The sequence below is a fragment of the Arachis stenosperma genome, chromosome 2 (assembly GCF_014773155.1).
Source record: "Arachis stenosperma cultivar V10309 chromosome 2, arast.V10309.gnm1.PFL2, whole genome shotgun sequence".
NCBI lineage: Eukaryota > Viridiplantae > Streptophyta > Magnoliopsida > Fabales > Fabaceae > Arachis > Arachis stenosperma.
In genome coordinates this window covers 44499028-44506891 of record NC_080378.1, presented here as the reverse complement: position 1 = coordinate 44506891, position 7864 = coordinate 44499028, and the positions used below count along the sequence as shown (strand labels likewise).

Here is a 7864-nt window from a genome sequence, read left to right as displayed (position 1 = left end):
GTTGCATATTATGATAGATTGAATATCTCATGATTTTGAGCATAGCTTTGATGTGTTTGGTTGATTAATGATAGGTGAAGAAAGCTTGGAGAAAGGTTGAAGCAAGAAGGAATGGCTAGAAGCTAAGAGAGGACAATGAAACAAGTGAAATTGAACCAGGAAGCATAAAGTTGGACTTGAAGTTAGCCCTCAAACTTTGGCACAAACTTTTGGGTGAAAAGTTAGCCTCAAAGTTAGACCCCTAACTTGGAGGCTAACGTGGGAAGTTGAAAAACACTCCTGGGCTGCTCAACGTTTGCGCCAACGTTAGCCCCCTAACTTGGAGGCTAACGTTGGCATGAAAAATTTGTCCCAGGGTTACTCAACGTTTGCGCCAAAGTTAGCCCCCTAACTTGGAGGCTAACGTTGGCATGAAAATTTTCATCCAGGGCCACTCACGTTTGCGCCAACGTTAGCCCCCTAACTTGGAGGCTAACGTTGGCGCCATTGGTGCATGAGGAAGGGCCAACGTTGGAGCTAAAGTTAGACCCCTAACTTTGGCACCAACGTTGGCATCAGTAAATTGGGCTACCTGATATGAAAAGTTTGAGCAGAAGTTAGACCCCTAACGTTGGCTCAAACTTTTACTCCAACTTCTATAAAAATTCAATCCGGTTCAATTGGTTCACTTGGGTTCCTCTCGAAACTCCAAGAGCAATCAACCAAGGCCTCTTTCAACCCAATTCCACCAAGAGCAAAGGCCCAACTCAAGGCTTGAAGATCATTTGAAGAAAGTGTATAAATAGGCTAGAATTCAAGTTATTCGGAGAGCTTCTTTTTCTGATTTTTTAGAGCTTTCCTTTTGTTACTGAGTGATCTTTAGTTTCTTAGTTCGGGGAAGGAGAATTCCATTCTCTTCCTCTTAGTTTTATTGCTTTCAATTTCAATTACAACTGTCTTGGATCTTGGGTTGGAGAATTGAAGGAATTCTGTTTCAATCTCATCCTTGGATCTCTCTCTTTCTTTAGTGTTTAATTGAATTTAACTTTCTGTTAATTGCTCTCATCTAATTTCTTTGCAATTTACATTTCCCTTGCAATTGTTCTTGTTGGATCTAGGAAGGCATTGAGATCTAGACTTGGTTTTCTAGTCTCTGGGTCCTGAGATCTAAATTCCAACTTTACATTCTGTCTAATGCTTTCCATGCTCATTTACTTTTCTGTTTAAAATCCGGTTAGATCTAAATCATTCTCTACTTCTCTGCTTGTTGCAGTTTTACTTTTCCTTGTTTAATTTCTGCAAATCTAATCCCCAATTCCCTTTACAATTCAAGCCATTTACATTTCCAGCACTTTAAGATTTTGCCATTTACATTCCTTGCGTTATAAGTTTCTGCCATTTAATTTCTTGTTTCTTAAGATTCAGCACTTTAACTTCTGTTCCCTTTAAATTCATGCCAATTTCCCATCCCCTTTACTTTCAATGCAATTTAAATTCTGCAAATTAACAATCATTCAACCAAATCTTGATTCGCTTGACTAAATCAACCACTAAACTAAAATTGCTCAATCCTTCAATCCCTGTGGGATCGACCTCACTCCCGTGAGTTTTTATTACTTGATGCAACCCGGTGCACTTGCCGGTTAGAATTGTGTGTTTTGGGAGAAATTCATTTTTCCACCAAAATATCTCATCAAGTTTTTGGCGCCGTTGCCGGGGATTGATTAGATTGACAATGATTAAGTGAGGTGGAAGTTTAGATCAAGCACTTTTTCGTTATTTTTGACTAACCCACTAACTGTTTGAAGTTTTGCCTCTATTAACACGCTAACTGTTTGAAGTTTTGTCACAATTAACTACACTCTATTCTCCAAAGATACTACTGTGTATTCTGAGGCTGATTTGCAACGCCAGTTTGGGCCATCAAATCTCGGGAAAAGTATGGACTATTATACATTGCTGGAAAGCCCAGGATGTCTACTTTCGAATGCCGTTGAGAGCGCGCCAATTGGGCTTCTGTAGCTCCAGAAAATCCACTTCGAGTGCAGGGAGGTCAGAATCCAACAGCATCTGCAGTCCTTTTCAGTCTCTGAATCAGATTTTTGCTCAGGTCCCTTAATTTCAGCCAGAAAATACCTGAAATCACAGAAAAACACACAAACTCATAGTAAAGTCCAGAAAAGTGAATTTTAACTAAAAACTAATAAAAATATACTAAAAACTAAACCAAATATACTAAAAACATACTAAAAACAATGCCAAAAAGCGTACAAATTATCCGCTCATCACAACACCAAACTTAAATTGTTGCTTGTCCCCAAGCAACTAAAAATCAAATAAGATAAAAAGAAGAGAATATGCAATGAATTCCAAAAACATCTATGAAGATCAGTATTAATTAGATGAGCGGGGCTTTTAGCTTTTTGCCTCTGAACAGTTTTGGCATCTCACTCTATCCTTTGCAACTCAGAATGATTGGCTTCTTTAGGAACTCAGAATCCAGATAGTGTTATTGATTCTCCTAGTTAAGTATGATGATTCTTGAACACAGCTACTTTATGAGTCTTGGCCGTGGCTCAAAGCACTCTGTCTTCCAGTATTACCACCGGATACATACATGCCACAGACACATAATTGGGTGAACCTTTTCAGATTGTGACTCAGCTTTGCTAGAGTCCCCAATTAGAGGTGTCCAGGGTTCTTAAGCACACTCTTTTTGCCTTGGATCACAACTTTATTCTTTCTTTTTCTTTCTTCTTCTCTTTCTTTTTTTCGGTTTTTCTTTTTTTTTTCGCCTCTTTTTTTTGTATTCACTGCTTTTTCTTGCTTCAAGAATCATTTTTATGATTTTTCAGATCCCCAGTAACTTGTCTCCTTTTTCATCATTCTTTCAAGAGGCAACATTCATGAACCACAAATTCAAAAGACATATGCACTGTTTAAGCATACATTCAGAAGACAAAAGTAATGCCACCACATCAAAATAATTAAACTGCTATAAAATTCAAAATTCATGCAATTCTTTTTCTTTTTCAAGTAAGAACATTTTTTTATTTAAGAAAGGTGATGGATTCATAGGACATTCATAACTTTAAGGCATAGACACTAAGACACTAATGATCACAAGACACAAACATGGACAAACATAAGCATTAATTTTCGAAAAACAGGAAATAAAGAACAAGGAGATTAAAGAACGGGTGCACCTTAGTGATGGCGGCTCTTTCTTCCTCTTGAAGATCCTATGGAGTGCTTGAGCTCCTCAATGTCTCTTCCTTGTTTTTGTTGCTCCTCTCTCATGATTCTTTGATCTTCTCTAATTTCATGAAGGAGGATGGAATGTTCTTGGTGCTCCACCCTTAGTTGTCCCATGTTGGAACTCAATTCTCCTAGGGAGGTGTTCAGTTGCTCCCAATAGTCTTGTGGAGGAAAGTGCATCCCTTGGGGCATCTCAGGGATCTCATGATGAGTGGGGTCTCTTGTGTGCTCCATCCTTTTCTTAGTGATGGGCTTGAGGTCATGCCTTCTCAGTTGAACCGGCTTCCCTCTTGAATCTCTCTTTCATTGAACGCCCTCTTCATAAATGTCTATGAGGACTTGGTCCAACCTTTGATCAAAGTTGACCCTTCTTCATGGCCACAACTTCATAGAAGTGGTCTTGATGCACCCTTGAGATGAATCTCTCCATCTCCCATGACTCGGAGGTGGAAGCTTTTGCCTTCCCTTTCCTCTTTCTAGAGGTTTCTCTGGCCTTGGATGCCATAAATGGTTATGGAAAAACAAAAAAGCAACGCTTTTACCACACCAAACTTAAAAGGTTTGCTCGTCCTCGAGCAAAAGAAGAAAGAAGAGAGTAGAAGAAGAAGAAATGAGGAAGAAGGGAATGGCTATGTGTTCGGCCAAAGAGGGGGAGAAGTGGTGTTTAGGTTGTGTGAAAATGAAGGGGTGAAGAAGGGTTTATATAGGAGAGGGGGGTCATGGTTCGGCCATTGATGGGTGGGTTTGGGAGGGAAAGTGGTTTGAATTTGAATGGTGAGGTAGGTGGGGTTTTATGGAGGATGGATGTGAGTGGTGAAGAGAAAGATGGGATTTGATAGGTGAAGGGTTTTTGGGGAAGAGGAGTTGAGGTGATTGGTGAATGGGTGAAGAAGAGAGAAAGAGTGGTGGGGTTGGTGGGGATCCTGTGGGGCCCACAGATCCTGAGGTGTCAAGGAAAAGTCATCCCTTCACCAAATGGCATGCAAAATCACGTTTTGAGCCAATTCTGGCGTTAAACGCCGGGCTGGTGCCCATTCCTGGCGTTTAACGCCAGGTTCTTGCCCTTTTCTGGCGTTTAACGCCAGTCTGGTGCCCCTTTCTGGCGTTAAACGCCCAGAATGGTGCCAGACTGGGCGTTAAACGCCCAACTGCTAGCCTCACTGGCGTTTAAACGCCAGTGGGTTCTTCCTCCAGGGTGTGCTGTTTTTCTTCCTGTTTTTCATTCTGTTTTTGCTTTTTCAATTGATTTTGTGTCTTCTTATGATCATCAACCTACAAAAAACATAAAATAACAAAGAGAAATAGATAAAATATAACATTGGGTTGCCTCCCAACAAGCGCTTCTTTAATGTCAGTAGCTTGACAGAGGGCTCTCATGGAGCCTCACATTTTCTCAGAGCAATGTTGGAACCTCCCAACACCAAACTTAGAGTTTGAATGTGGGGGTTCAACACCAAACTTAGAGTTTGGTTGTGGCCTCCCAACACCAAACTTAGAGTTTGACTGTGGGGGCTCTGTTTGACTCTGATTTGAGAGAAGCTCTTCATGGTTCCTCTCCATGGTGACAGAGGGATATCCTTGAGCCTTAAACACAAATGATTCTTCATTCACTTGAATGATCAGCTCGCCTCTATCAACATCAATCACAGCCTTTGCTGTGGCTAGGAAGGGTCTGCCAAGGATGATGGTTTCATCCATGCACTTCCCAGTCTCTAGGACTATGAAATCAGCAGGGATGTAATGGTCTTCAATCTTCACCAAAACATCCTCTACAAGTCCATGAGCTTGTTTTCTTGAGTTGTCTGCCATCTCTAATGAGATTCTTGCAGCTTGCACCTCAAAGATCCCTAGCTTCTCCATTACAGAGAGAGGCATGAGGTTTACACTTGACCCTAAGTCACACAGAGCCTTCTTGAAGGTCATGGTGCCTATGGTACAAGGTATTGAAAACTTCCCAGGATCTTGTCTCTTTTGAGGTAATTTCTGCCTAGACAAGTCATCCAGTTCTTTGGTGAGCAAAGGAGGTTCATTCTCCTAAGTCTCATTTCCAAATAACTTGTCATTTAGCTTCATGATTGCTCCAAGGTATTTAGCAACTTGCTCTTCAGTGACATACTCATCCTCTTCAGAGGAAGAATACTCATCAGAGCTCATGAATGGCAGAAGTAAGTCCAGTGGAATCTCTATGGTCTTATTTTGAGCCTCAGATTCCCATGGTTCCTCATTGGGGAACTCAGTGGAGGTCAGTGCACGCCCATTGAGGTCTTCCTCAGTGGCGTTCACTTCCTCTCCTTCCTCTCCAAATTCGGCCATGTTGATGGCCTTGCACTCTCCTTTTGGATTTTCTTCTGTGTTGCTTGGGAGAGTACTAGGAGGGAGTTCAGTAACTTTCTTGCTCAGCTGTCCCACTTGTGCCTCCAAATTCCTAATGGAGGACCTTGTTTCAGTCATGAAACTTTGAGTGGTTTTGATTAGATCAGAGACCATGGTTGCTAAGTCAGAGGGGTTCTGCTTAGAATTCTCTGTCTGTTGCTGAGAAGATGATGGAAAAGGCTTGCCATTGCTAAACCTGTTTCTTCCACCATTATTGTTATTGAAACCTTGTTGAGGTCTCTCTTGATTCTTCCATGAGAAATTTGGATGATTTCTCCATGAAGAATTATAGGTGTTTCCATAGGGTTCTCCTAGGTAATTCACCTCTTCCATTGAAGGGTTCTCAGGATCATATGCTTCTTCTTCAGATGAAGCATGCTTAGTACTGCTTGGTGCATTTTGCATTCCAGACAGACTTTGAGAGATCAAATTGACTTGTTGAGTCAATATCTTGTTCTGAGCCAGAATGGCATTCAGAGCATCAATCTCAAGAACTCCTTTCTTCTGATTAGTCCCATTGTTCACAGGATTCCTTTTAGAAGTGTACATGAATTGGTTATTTGCAACCATTTCAATTAGCTCTTGAGCTTCTGTAGGCGTCTTCTTCAAATGAAGAGATCCTCCAGCAGAGCTATCCAAAGACATCTTGGATAGTTCAGAGAGACCATCATAGAAAATACCTATGATGCTCCATTCAGAAAGCATGTCAGAAGGACATTTTCTGATCAATTGTTTGTATCTTTCCCAAGCTTCATAGAGGGATTCTCCATCCTTCTGCCTGAAGGTTTGGACCTCCACTCTAAGCTTACTCAATTTTTGAGGTGGAAAGAACTTTGCCAAGAAGGCATTGACTAGCTTTTCCCATGAGTCCAGGCTTTCTTTAGGTTGTGAGTCCAACCATGTCCTAGCCCTGTCTCTTACAGCAAAAGGGAATAGCATAAGTCTGTAGACCTCAGGGCCTACCCCATTAGTCTTGACAGTGTCACAGATTTGCAAGAATTCAGCTAAAAACTGATGAGGATCTTCCAATGGAAGTCCATGGAACTTGCAATTCTGTTGCATTAGAGAAACTAATTGAGGCTTAAGCTCAAAGTTGTTTGCTCCAATGGCAGGGATAGAGATGCTTCTCCCATAGAAGTCGGGAGTAGGTGCAGTAAAGTCACCCAGCACCTTCCTTGCATTGTTTGCATTGTTGTTGTTTTCGGCTGCCATGGGTTCTTCTTCTTTAAAGATTTCTGTTAGGTCCTCTACAGAGAGTTGTGCCTTAGCTTCTCTTAGCTTTCGCTTCAAGGTCCTTTCAGGTTCAGGGTCAGCTTCAACAAGAATGCCTTTGTCTCTGCTCCTGCTCATATGAAAGAGAAGAGAACAAGAAAATGTGGAATCATCTATGTCACAGTATAGAGATTCCTTGAGGTGTCAGAAGAACAGAAAAATAGAAGAAAGAGGTAGAAAAATTTGAACTTAATCAGATAGAGTTCGAATTGTGCATTGAGGAGGAGTAGTACTCCATAAATAGAAGGATGTGAGAAGAGGGGAAGAGAATTTTCGAAAATTAATTAAAAAAAGTTTTTAAAATCATTTTGAAAAATTGATTGATAATTTTCGAAAACTCAAAGTGGAAAAGAATTCAAGTGGTTTTTGAAAAAGATTTTGAAATTAGAAGTCAAAAAGATTTGATTGAAAACTATTTTGAAAAAGATGAGGTTAAGAAGATATGATTGGTTTTAAAAAAAAATATGTGATTGAGAAGATATGATTTGAAAATAATTTTAAAAAGATTTGATTTAAAAATTAATGACTTGCCTAACAAGAAAAGATATGATTCAAACATTAAACATTTCTCAACAGAAAAGGCAACATACTTGAAATGTTGAATCAAATCATTAATTGATAGCAAGTATCTTTGAAAAAGGAAAGAAATTGGTTTTGAAAACATTTGATTGAAAAGATATGATTTGAAAAAGATTTGATTTTGAAAAACTTTGAAAACTTGAAAAAAATTGATTTGAAAACAAAATCCTCCCCCTTGTGCCATCCTGGCGTTAAACGCCCAGAATGGTGCACATTCTGGCGTTTAACGCCTAAAACTATACCCTTTTGGGCGTTAAACGCCCAACCAGGTACCCTGGCTGGCGTTTAAACGCCAGTCTGTCCTTCTTCACTGGGCGTTTTGAACGCCCAGCTTTTTCTGTGTAATTTCTTTGCTGCATGTTCTGAATCTTCAGTTCCCTGTACTATTGACTTGAAAATAGAA

General features: G+C 40.2%; 1 non-coding gene across 1 annotated transcript; it reads left to right on the top strand.

Annotated features, from left to right (window-relative positions):
- Nucleotides 1–6309: 6309 nt before the first annotated feature.
- Nucleotides 6310–6417, top strand: LOC130965058 (small nucleolar RNA R71). The gene has a single exon (XR_009081115.1). It is a non-coding gene; the product is annotated as a small nucleolar RNA R71 (small nucleolar RNA).
- Nucleotides 6418–7864: the final 1447 nt, after the last annotated feature.